A 13,152-nucleotide genomic window follows, 5' to 3' on the forward strand; every position below is an offset into this window, starting at 1 on the left:
AGCCGCAAGAGTCATTCATCTTGAGGATTATCAACTAGTTAGCATGTTTAAATCTCAGTTGATCCACAAGGCATTAAAACTCATATGGACACCCCTTCTTGTTAGGTATTTAATTTTCAGATGTGATTCAAAAATAGTGGTTCATTCTTTTTATTTTTTTTGTAACTGGGGATTGAACTCAGAGGTCCTTTACCACTGAGCCACATCCCCATTCCTTTCTGATTTCAATATTTGTTTTTTTTTTAGAGAGAGAGAGAGAGAGAGAGAGAGAATTTTAATATATATATATATATTTTTTTTAGTTATTGGCGGATACAACATCTTTGTTTTGTATGTGGTGCTGAGGATCGAACCCGGGCCGCACGCATGCCAGGCGAGCGCGCTACCACTTGAGCCACATCCCCAGCCCCTGATTTCAATATTTTAAGACAGGGTCTCACTTAATTTCTTAGGGCCTCCCTACATTGCTGAGGCTGGCCTTGGACTTGCAATCCTCCTGCCCTAGCCTCCCAAGTCTTTGGGATTACAGGCTTGCACCATCACACCCAGCTTCATCCATTCTTTGTTCAAGAATTTGTTGGGTATATCAGGCACAGTGGTGCACGCCTGTAATCCCAGCAGCTCTCTGGAGACTGATGTAGGAGGATCATGAGTTCAAAGCCAGCCTCGGCAAAAGCAAGGTGCTAAGCAACTCAGTGAGACCCTGTCTCTAAATAAAATACAAAACGAGGCTGGGGAGGTGGCTCCGTGGTTGAGTGCCCCTGAGCTTAATCCCTGAATTCAATGGGTGTATGTGACTGTGCTACTGTTACTACACTGGATTATTAGTGACCAATTTAGTAGCTGGAGAAATAAACCCAACCCATACTAACTTAAGTAAAATTAAGATCAAAATTAAAATTAAAAAGTTGACTCTTCACCAAACCATAAATGGGAAAAAATGAACCAGCCTTGGGGACATTTGGGCATCAGAGTGTCCAGCAGTTCTGACTTCTCTCTCTCTCTCTCTCTCTCTCTCTCTCTCTCTCTCTCTCTCTCTCTCTCTGTGCCTCTGTAACCCACTCTTCCTCTCCCTGTTCTCCTTTACAGTCTATCCTGTCTCTGACTCTGCACCCTGATCTCATGCACGGGGGCCTTCTTTCCCCATGTGAGTGAATATAGACAACCCTAGGACTATAACCACAAAACCTACCCACCCAAACCCAAAGCAGCCTCTTTATCACCATCTCTAATTTAACACTCCCACCAGGGGGCTCTTATGCCACTCCTGGATCAGTTACAGAGGTGTGAGGATTCATCCACTGAGGCTAGATCACAGGCCAAATCCTGTGGCCAAGACTCACAGGTGCTTCCCAAGAAACGTAGAAGTCACTAAGACAGACGTGCTCCCTGGTGCCATCAGTTCGCAATGCGGCATGCAAAACGTTGAACATAAAAATCACTATTAAGAACCACGATTGAGATGAAAGCAACTCAGAAGAAGTACACGGGTACAATAAAAAGCCATTTAATATAGATCATCAGAAAAAGAGATTCTTCCAACAAGGTGATACCTCAAATGACACAGAAACTGTGGGAGTTGACTATATGAAGGATGTGAACTTCCCAGGCAGAGGGGAAAAGAAAGACAAAAAAAAAAATGGAAATTATATTTTAGGACACCAAATAGGCATAGGATCAAGATTAACATATCAAAAGGGAACTTGGATAAACTTTAATAGGATCGTTTAAAATGTGCATGAGCTAACATTTTATTCCCTTCGTTAAAATGATTTATTAATGTAAGTCTATTTAAGGGGAGACCTAGGGAAAAATAGAGGTACTTTGGATTAGGCAGAGGGGAGTGCAGGGAGGGAGGGGGTGTGGGGGTAGACAGGATAGGAGAACGAATCGGACATTATTACCCTGTGTCCATATAGGATGACATGACGGATGTGATTCTACATCACGTCCAACTGGAAGAAAGAGAAGTCACCCTCCATTTATACATGATGTGGTAAAACGCATTCTACTGTCAGGTATCACTAATTAGAACAAGTTTAAAAAAAGAAGAAGATCTGCTTCTACCACTACCTACACAGCATGATGACCTCAGAGTGACAGTCTCTGCTCTTGGATCCGCCATTTTCCTATGGGCTTGCGAAGGGGATTGGGTTGGACTAAGTGTCCTCCCTGATGGTTTTGAGTCTCAAGCAGATGGTGGAAGCATTCATGTAGACAGAGTGATTCAAGGTGAGGGCAGAAGGGGATTAAGACAGAGCCTTGGGGGTGCCCTTTGATAAAGGACTACAACTTCACCAGGTAGTAAAAAAAGAAAGAAAGAAAGAAATCACGCGGAGATATAATGAGATGGAGGGGAAAAAAATTAACCTAGTCATGTCCACGACAGTTTCATTTGAAGGGATTGCTTATATGGAGGAGACCTTGAAGACCGAGGAGAGCCTCCAAGCTCTCTTCGATGGAAATTCAGATTTGGTAACTGGATGGGTTTTATTTTCTGATTAGGGTTTACTTGCTGGTTGCCAAAAGTGGGTTGCTCAGGAAAATAAAATAGAGGCTCAAAAAAAGCTAACAGCCTTCGTCCTCCATCTCCATCTGTTTCCTACAAACATTTCGGACTCTCTTCCAAAACACTGAAGACATGTCTACTGCATCTCTAGTTTGAAGGGTTAAATGAGGTCTTAGCAGGTCTAGGATGCATGCCGTATGGGTATAGCTCTAGATGAGGAAGAGAACCTTCTAGACTCCTGAGCATCATGGCAATTGCATTTTAATTAAGATAGGGGATGGGGGTGGGGGAGCAAATCTTCAACTTCTTCAAACCTTTGCAAGGCGAGTTTTAAGAACAGATCTCAAGATCTGTGCAAGAGTTTGTAAATTTTCTGGGACCTGACTCAGAGAGAGCAGATGTTATGGTTTAGATATGAAGTGTCCCCAGAAGCTCACCAGTGGGACAATGCCAGAATGTTCAGAGGTGGAATGATCAGATTGTGAGAGCTGTAAGCTACTCAATGGATTAAGCCACTGATATGGATTAATTGGTTGATAATCATAGGCAGATAGGGTGGGGCTGGAGGAAGGAGGTCACTGGGGTTTAGATTTTGTCTCCAGAGAGCAGAGTTCCCTCTCCTTCCTTTTCCCCATGTCCTGACCTGCTTTCCTCCGCCACGCCCTTCCGCCATGATGCCCTGCCTCACCTCTGTCCCAGAACTATGGAGGTCCCCAACCATGAACTGAATCTCTGAAACCTTGAGCAAAAATAAACTTTTCTACTTCCAAGCTGTTCTTGTCAGGTTTTTGGTCATGGCAATGAGAAGCTGACTAAAACAGCAGACAAAGGAAGGACAGGATTGGGACACTAGTGGTCAAAGGCACTGACGGTGACCTTCAGAATGAAATTTGGCAACCCACTGTAACACTGAGCTAGGAAAGTGAGAGGGCTGAAGTAAGTTCACTTCCAGGTCTAGCCAGGGTTCCCAGAATACACGAAGGGTCCATATTCATCATTGCTAGAGAAATGGCAGGTCTAAGGTATATCTGTGCTCTTCAGAGGCAATTGCTGTAAATATCGTTTATCTTATTATACGCTTTCTGGAAAGGAACACGTACAGACTAATTTGGTTGTTCATTGCAAGGAAAGGAGTCGTCAGGATGCATTTTTAATCCAAATAGATCTCTCTCGTGACATTATTTTCCGGAGATGTAGTCTAATGACACAAACGAAAACGGAATCTATAGCTAATTTTGGAATCAGTAGAGAACACTGAGATTTCAGGCATCTTTCCTCAGTGCCATTTCCTTGTATAAACAGAGAAAAGGAAAGTTGAAATCGGTGTGCTTGGCTTGTTTTGGTTGTTTTTTTTTTTAACTTTTGAAGGAGAGCTGGAAATTCATCTCAGATGACATCTATCTTTTTGTTGGTGAAGAAAGAAAATTTATTTTGCCTTCAGAAAATTATCTCTTGATTTTTTAAAAACTATTTCATTCCTTCCCTGCAGAAGAAAATAATATTTTAGTGAGCATAATAGACCACCTGAAAAATTAGGTAGTTTTTTTTTATTGTTGTTGTTCCTTATTTGTTTTTTTTTTGGGGGGGGAGGGAGGCGTGGTAACTTGGAATTGAGCCCAGGGGTACTTCACCACGGAGCCACATCCTCAGCCATTTTTATATTTTATATTAGACAGGGTCTTGCTAAGTTGCTTAGGGCCTCACTAAGTTTCAGAGGCTGGTCTTGAACTTGAGATCCTTCTGCCTCATCCTTTTTGCCCCCGTTGGTGAAATTGTTCTTATTTATTTTAACCTGGTTGTCCTGTTGTAAAATACAGTAGGGTACTCTTTTTAATTTAATTTATTGCAATCACAGGGAAATTGGAGATAAATGAGTTTCAAATCATTTCTACATTTACTAAGAGGAGAATTTCATTATCATTATGATCAGAGAAGTTTGGCTCTATTGATTTCTCCTGCAATGCTCTTTATGTCATATAACCAATAACTGCATTCTTGATAAAGATGATGTTGATGAAGAGGAGGGTGAAGGCGATAATTATGTCGCTTATAAAAAACACGTTACGTATGGATAAGTACTTTTCAAACAGTAAAACTCGAAAAACCAAAAGAGACATCTGCATATGCAAAAGAGACATATTCTAAGTAAGGGAGGACAGGTCAGTAATCACAGGTCACCATACTAGTTGAGGCTAACATTATTTACCAGGTATGCAATCACCTGCCTTTCATCACCTTATTTTGTAAGTATTTCAAGATAAATGCGTGTCACTCCAAGTTCTTTAGAACAAAGGACAAATGAAAACTCAGGAGTAATCTTGCCACCTCAGGATTATTCAAGTTGTTAAAACAATCAAGCCCAAACTCAAATGCACCTAAATCTGCCATATGTGCAAGCCCCCAAATGCTGCTGTTAAGAACTATGCATATAGTGATGGTTTTATTTCCAAAGGTCCAAAGAGGGACAGGGTTTTTTTTTTTTTTTTTTTTTTTTGTCCCTGAACTTTATTATTAACAATCTGGGGAATTAAATACTACAATAAATTGCACACATAAATCACGCATGGTTGAATATATAATCGGATGATGTGTGTCATTAACATTCACCCTGTGATGTTTGCCAAGGAATATTAAATTGTCTCCCCCAAAGTTATCTGAGCGTGGTCCACTACAATGCATGTGAGAGATAGAAAGAACACCAAGAGCACAACCTAAAGTATTTCCACAAAATGGTGCAGAATGCTAGTTAATCAGAATTAAATATTTCAAAATAAATACACATGGAAAGACTGAGGATATTGCTAGGAGCATGAGATCTTTACCTATAGTTATGGTTTGGATGTGAGGTCCCCCCCCTGCCGCAGAGCTCATGTGTGTGACAATCCAAGAAGATTTAGAGGAGAATGGATTGGGTTTTGAGAACCTAAACTTAACCAGTGCGTTAATTAGCTGATAGGGATTAAGCAGGTGGTAACTATAGGCAGGTAGGGTGTGGCTGGAGGAGGTGGGTGGTTGTGCCTCTTGGGTTTACGTTGTGTCTCTGCTGAACAGAGCTCTCTCATCTTCCTGGGGCCATGCTCCCAACGAATTTCCTCCTCCACACCCTTCCACCACGATGTTCTGCCTTATCTCGGGCTCAGAGCAAAGTCAGCCGTCTATGGACTGAGACCTCTGAAACTATGAGCCCCAAATAAACTCTTTCTTCTCTAAAATGGTTCTCGTCTGCTCATTTGGTCACAGCAAACTAAAACACCTGCAATGCTCCTACATTACCATATCGACACTTAAAAGGTAGAAATGCAACAGATGTGGTCCCAGCCTACTCCACTAAAATACCTGACTCCGCAAGCCCACAATATATACACAAAAACAATTATACAAAGACATATGCAAATAAGGAGACAGAGATATCTCAATGACGAAAGCCAGTTCATTTTTTTCAAGAATCCTAGCAACTGCAGGAATCATATATACTTAGACACTCCTCTTAAGAGCGATGACGTGGCAAATCAGTGGAGATCTCGTGGTTTGGTAACGGTTGCCATGAAAACAAGACATAGTTGAATCTGACCTCCCAGCTAAGAAGTGCAATGTGTGAAAAGTTTGTACTTATAAAATGGAAGCCTATTTCAGGTTGACAGACATTACTGATACAGCCTTCTGACCCCTGGAAAGACCAACCAATGACTAGCACTCATACCAAATAGATAAAACAGACCCAAAATTGTTAGTTTCAAATAGATATATGTGTGGGGAGGTGATAAGTTCCAGTGAAACAACCATACTCCACAAATCTCTAAGCCATGGATGAATCAGAGGGATCTACACAGTCACAATCACTGGCCAACATATGGGACACTGTTATCCATTAGTTGCTCAAACAGATTCATCCGGGACCCACACAGAAGTCAAGAGAGACCCAGGATATTTTTATTTTTCTGACATCTCTGGCATAGTAAAAATGAGGGAATGCTAAATAAGGTAACAAAAATTGTGAAAAGTGTCAAATATTGGCACTTAAATACCTTTCTGAAGAAGGTCATTTTTTTTTCTTCTGTCAATATTTATTTCTTCTGTCAATATTTCTGGGGCTCCATCTATCTTACTTGAAGATGAGATCAGAAATGTAAATTGGAGCCACTGCCCTATGGCGATCCTCAGCCTTCCCCTGTGGTATGGGATTTGATTTTCCAGCATGAGCGCCTGGGGTGGGGGGGAAGAATAATAGACAAATATGTTATGCAAATATAATTATGTAGGGAGGAATGATAGGCAAATAGAAAATGCTGTTTGAAAGTCAAAAAAAAAATAAAAGAAGTCAAGGGTGGAGGAGAGGAATAAATATTTAAAGTATTGAAGCCTAATATTTGAAAGTGACTCCTCACTTTGAGTGATTCTCTAACAAAGTGGTCTTCTAATCTAGGCTTCGGAGTGCATGCCTTCACGTGGGATGGATAAGGACAGTGTGTTCAGCACATAAATAAGAATGAGAATTACAAGGGGGAGCCAAACAGACATCACCTCCTAATGCTGCCCTCGCAGATGGGTTACCAGTGCTCAGAAAAAATATTTCATATGAAGCCGGTTGCAGTGCAGTGGTGCATGCCTGTAATCCCAGCAGCTCAGGAGGCTGAGGCAGGAGGGTCGCGAGTTCAAAGCCAGCTTCAGCGAAAGTGAGATGCTCAGTAACTCAGTGAGATCCTGTCTCTAAATAAAATACAAAATAGGGCTGGGGAGGTGGCTCAGGGGTCAAGTGCACCTGAGTTCAATCCCTGGTACCAAAATAATAATAATAATAATAATAATAATAATAAGAAGAAGAAGAAGAAGAAGAAGAAGAAGAAGAAGAAGAGGAGGAGGAGGAGGAAGAAAGATCAAATGCTCCTATTATTCATAGCAAGGTGATTTGGGTTATTGTATTTGGTACCCATGACTTCTTTTCCTTTTCTTAATGAGGTTGGAGAATCTCCAATTCCAAGCTCAGTTTCTGGGGTTTCAACTCTTTGGGTTTTGTTTTATTTATTTATTTATTTATTTATTTATTTATTTATTTATGGTACTAGTGCTTGACCCCCAAGGATGCTCTCCCACTGAACGACATCCCCAGGCCTTTTTTAAATTATATTTCTGAGACAAGGTCTTGCTCGCTTACCCAGGTTGGCCTTGAACTTGTGATCCTCCTGCCTCAGCCTCCTCAACAGCTAGGATCACAGGCGTGCACTGCACCTGGCTGGTGGTTCTCTTAAGATGTTTTGTTTCTGCCCATCAGGAAGGTCTTTGTGGGCCTGAAGTTGTCCTAGACGGTGACTTCATGAGATATAAAATCAGACCTGCATTCAGCACAGGGATTCTTGCGAAGGGCACGCATTGCGTGAACTTCTCTGCTGGAATCCAGTGCTCTGTGAACACTGTTCAATTCTCAGGACACAGCAGCCTGGAACACGTCTTTACCATCCTTCGCTGCCGTTTGTGATAACCCAGCTATTATTGAAAGCTGGGTCTAATGGTCCCTGAAGGTCTCTTTTCCTAACTCTTGACATGTTTAAGAAGACGGGTTACAGATGCATTAAAACCCCAGGGAATGCTACAGAGGCGGACTCTCCTTTACTCAGGTGTTCCTATGCCAAAATGACCTCCAGGAAGAATATATTCAAGCAACCTGCCTCACCTTTGCATCACTAGAGCCAAACCGTGTCTCTTTCTGTGATTAAATCACACCTTCCATTTTCTCCTTTATGCAAATTAGACACTAAAACCTCTGTCCCTTCTTTCCCGAGAACCAAGTCAAGCAAGTGTCTGATTCTCTCAGCTTTCCTGTCCAAATCTATTAGATGGTAATAATATACCCAGAAAAATTCAAAGTCCTATTTCCTTCATGAAATATAACAGTTTTTCATTGAAAACCCCTTATATTTTAAGGAACATATAGTGTTGTGGGTTAGATGTGGTGTCCCCCCAAAAGCTCACGTGTGAGACAATGCAAGAAGGTTTAGAGGCAAAACCATTGGGTTACAAGAGCCTTAAGCCAATCAGTGAATTGATCCCTGATGGGATTAATTGAGTGGTGACTGGAGGCAGGTGGGGTGTGGCTGGAGGAGGTGGGGTATTGGGGGGCATGGCTATGGGGTATTCTATATTTGTATCTGGAGAATGAAGTCCCTCACCCTGCTTTTTGATCAGCATGTGAGCTGTTTCCCTCTGCCACACTCCTCCACCATGATGTCTGGCCTCACCTTGAGCCCCGAGGAATGGAGCCTGCTGTCTATGAACTAAGACCTCTGAAACGGTGAGTCCCCAAATAAACCTTTCCTCCTCTACAGTTGTTTTGGTTGGATCCTTTAGTTACAGCACCAGAAAATGCTGGCTAAAATATGTCATTAAGAAAGCAATAACTTCTGGCACAATGGACAATATAGACATATTAATTATTGTATATTATTATCACTACAGATTATTAAATATCAATTATTATTATTAATAAAGTAGTTGGAAACCTGGTTCTTTCTAACTCACAGTCCAGACAGAAATAAATCCATGTACTTTGACGTAACTACGGTATGATCTACAGTAAGTACAGGGAGAGACAAACTATTGCAGAATTCTGTACATACTGGGAAGTAGTCTTTCAGCCATCTTTCCATAACAGAGCTACGGACTTGTGTGACTATAGCAATAAAAAAAAAGGAGTCACACAGGCCACAGCAAAGTATGTTTGTTTAGCACAAAACTGTAAGATGAAGGAGGTAGCAATGATTCACCTTGACTACAGGGAATGATTCTGGAAAGAATAAAAATGTAAGTAAAGACGTTTTATTTCCAAGCATTTAAGAGGCAATTATAGACAATTCACAGTAAAAAAAAAAAAAAAAAGAAGCAGTATGCATTTGAAATCTTATGAATAACAAATGAGACTTATTCAGGTAATAATAGGTTGTACCAAAGTTGCTAGAGTATTCTGTCAATATTAAGAAGGACAAATACATCCATGCTTAGCTATTTGAAGAAGAAATTCACTTGTGTATTTTTAATCACTCCTCAAAAAGCATAAAAGTGTACTCAGTAAGCAAGTTGATGGTCCTAATCAGGGTCAAATTTTTAACAGCAGGTCAACTGCTAACATATACAAAAGGACCCACACAGCAGCAACGTTAGGGAAAAAAAAATGTGAAATTCGGCTAAACTGCTACAATTTGGGGACAAAGACATTATGCTCCAATGGTCTTCAGACCCTCAATTACCACAACAAAACAGCAAATGCTTTGAGCTAGGGCTATTTCATGATAGGTCGGTTGTACATTTCTCAAAAAGAAGATTTTAAGGTGCTTGTTATTTTTTATATATATGTATTTTTGCACTAGTTTAACCTTTCTCATTGACCTAAAAAGGTACAACACTATTCTGCAATAATTACTGTAAAACTAGCTAAAGAAATGTGCTGCTCTGAACTTGCAGGTGAAGAATAAACTTAGAAGTTTTAGGACATTCAATTAAATACTCAGGAGATGTGTTTTTTTGTTTGTTTGTTTTTCTTCAGAAGTTACCTCAATAACAGAAAAGCAAATGCTGCGACTCTTACTTCTTCAGTGCTTTCCTGGTAAAAATGTCCTTTACCTGAAGAGTTAGGGTTGTATTTGTATGCCCTTTGGTTTATAAGGTTCCATCCAAAGGGGATCACTAAGCTAAAACTATGGCGGTGTAAAAGGGCCGGAGCCCACTGGGAAACTGAGGTAGTGTGAAGGGATACCGGGTCCCCCCGCCCAAACCCTGAATCTTGCCATCTACTTAGAAGGATTTTAGATGGTTGCTTCAAGTAACAGGCATGAGTTTATTAAAAGGGATGGGAAAGAAAAAGGGGACACTCTCGAGAGAGGGTGGACCTTTCAGAAAGGAGAGAGCATGACTCTCCTGCCCTCCAGGTTTATTGGGGGGTCCCAGAGAAGTTTCCGGAGAATGCTGCCTGTTTCCACCTCTTGATCTTTATTGATAACAAGATGACATCAGATTTTCGAGTCTCTACCACCATGACCCTTCTAGGTCACTTTGGCTTGTGCTGACCAGTCCTAATTGGAATCTGTTCTTACAGACTTTGTGGTTAGGGGGAATTCTCCCTGTCTCCCTGCATTCTGGGATCTGGTGTGTATAAGGATCACACAAGTACCCCCTTGCAGGGTAACTTGTGTTCTTCGTAGAGTTGGGAGGTCTTTATTTCTTCTGCAGGTGACAGGTGGCTCTCTGAGGAATGTAGCATATCCTGTGAACTTAAGCCAGACAGAGCTGCAGGTAAATTGCTTCTCAAACATGAAAGGTTATGGGGATCAACACGGTGGGCACAGTCTATGGAGCGATTTCCCAGCCTCATATTGCCACCACTCATGTCTGTCTGTCCCTATCGGCAGGATCTGACACACAGGCGCCAAGTTCAGTATCAAATATTTTCAATGTCTAAAGCAATCTTATTAAAAATAGGTCAAGGAACATTCAGGAATTGGTTTTTCTTCCATACTAAACTTTCCTAAATGATGCACCCATTATTACAGATTATTATTACTTACTAGTATTATTAATTATGCTATTAATTATTAATATTGATGATGGTAGATTATTGTCAATCATAATGAGAGATGGAAAGCTAGTTCTGTCTTATACTCTTAGCTATTCTTTTAATTCCTTCTATAAACTCAGTGCATAAAAAATGTTCTGATGTAAGAGGGATGAATATACTGACTTCTGTGATTCTCAAACTGTACCCTCTTTTTTTTGGTTTTTAGTACCGGGGATTGAACTCAGGGGCACTCAACCACTGAGCCACTTCCCCAGCCCTATTTTGTATTTTATTGAGAGACAGGGTCTCACTGAGTTGCTTAGCATCTCGCTTTTGCTGAGGCTGACTTTGAACTCGTGATCCTCCTGCCTCAGCCTCCCCAGCCGCTGGGATTACAGGCATGAGCCACCACACCTGGCAAAATGTATCCTCTTAAACCCTGAAGAGAACAGGTCAGAGGAGCAGCCCAGTCTTATGATGGCATGATCCCTTCCTGTAAAGATTCTATCAAGCATTAAAATGTATCCACTTTAGACAGTGAAGAAAAATTTTTAAATTTATCATGTTGATTTTGAAGGTACATAGCTGTGAGAAACCCAATTTTTTTTGCATATGATTTCTCAGCAGTCATGATGCATATGCAGAAATTTTTGCAAAGTGAGAAAAGTCTAATCCACACAACGTTCTCCTGAGTGATGAAATTTTCAGGGATAGTGAAGTGGATAAAATATATTTTGCAGCCATTGAAAGAACAATTTATAATTTATGAAGTGAGGTTAACTTCTTGTCATTTGTCAACTGTATCTCAGTTTTCTGAAGGTGTTTCAAAGCTTGTAGATCCCCAGTCTCTAAGACCTGCAAGAAAACACCCTTCTACTTACACCTCTGCTTTAACTAGACCTTATCAAATCAGGATCATTCAACACACTGAACACCTGCTGGAAAAGTAATATATATTTACAACTGGGAAAGATTGACATAGAACTTTGTAGACTCCTAAATGGGGAAATATGATAATGCTGACCCCTGTTTTGAGAAGACAATTTAGAAAGTCAAAAATAGGGAAACTTTTATGAAAGAAATCAGCTTATTTTTTAGGAAAAATTATAAAGCTATCACTGGGACATTTCATTTATTCAGATTCAATGCAGTAAACTGCCTTCACTTCAGAATATGCAAATTATCTTTGGGATTTAAATGCTGGCCAGCTAAATTACTTAGGCAATTTAAAAAAAAAATCCAATTCAGACTTATTTTGCAACACAATGTTCTTTCTCCTGAGGTTTCAGCTCCCAGGGACTCCTGACATCCAAGGTCTGAGAAGGGGAAGTAATCGGAGATGAGTGGAAGGCACATTTTTATCTCTATTAGAATACCAATTCTGTAGCCCTATTTTGTAGATAATAAATGCTATGGAATATATCTTAAATAATTGCAAGAAGTCAATTCGATTCTGGTGTTATTTTTGCATAGTATAATAACTAAAATTTATAATGATCATATTGTATATTTCCAAAAGGCCAGAACAGAGGTTTTAGAGTATAATTTTTAGAGACAAGTGAGATATGTTCGTGGTGATGGGATGTTAATCATCGTGATTTAATCATTGCGCACTGTATACATGTATCCAAACATCACACTCTACACCATAGATACGTACAATTATTATGCATCCAACCTAAAGAAAGTTTGAAAACTCCTAATCGCCAAGTCCTAAAACGTAGCTAGTTCAGGATATAGTCATTCATAAAATGATCCTGTTGACAGTTATATAAGGCCCAAATGATTTCTCAGTGAACTCTGCCTTCTTTCTGGTCTTGGGTTAAGAACTTGCTTCAACAACTTTTTTCTAAGTCCTGTGTGAAAACTTGCACTACAGCTTTAGATCATTTCAGCCCTTGGTTGTGTTAAAGGGATATGCCTGCACTTTAAATGTTCTTAGAAGGAAACAAAGTCCTTTCTTGAGTAACGCTAAGGTCATCAGTGACTCTATGATTTCTCCTACATCGTGTCCGGCACTCAAGATTACCAGACAGGTTAGGAAAGATAAAAATGGTCATCACAGGTGGGGCAGGTGATTGGGAATCTGAGACATTTATAA

The sequence above is a fragment of the Marmota flaviventris genome, chromosome 20, assembly GCF_047511675.1.
Source record: "Marmota flaviventris isolate mMarFla1 chromosome 20, mMarFla1.hap1, whole genome shotgun sequence".
NCBI lineage: Eukaryota > Metazoa > Chordata > Mammalia > Rodentia > Sciuridae > Marmota > Marmota flaviventris.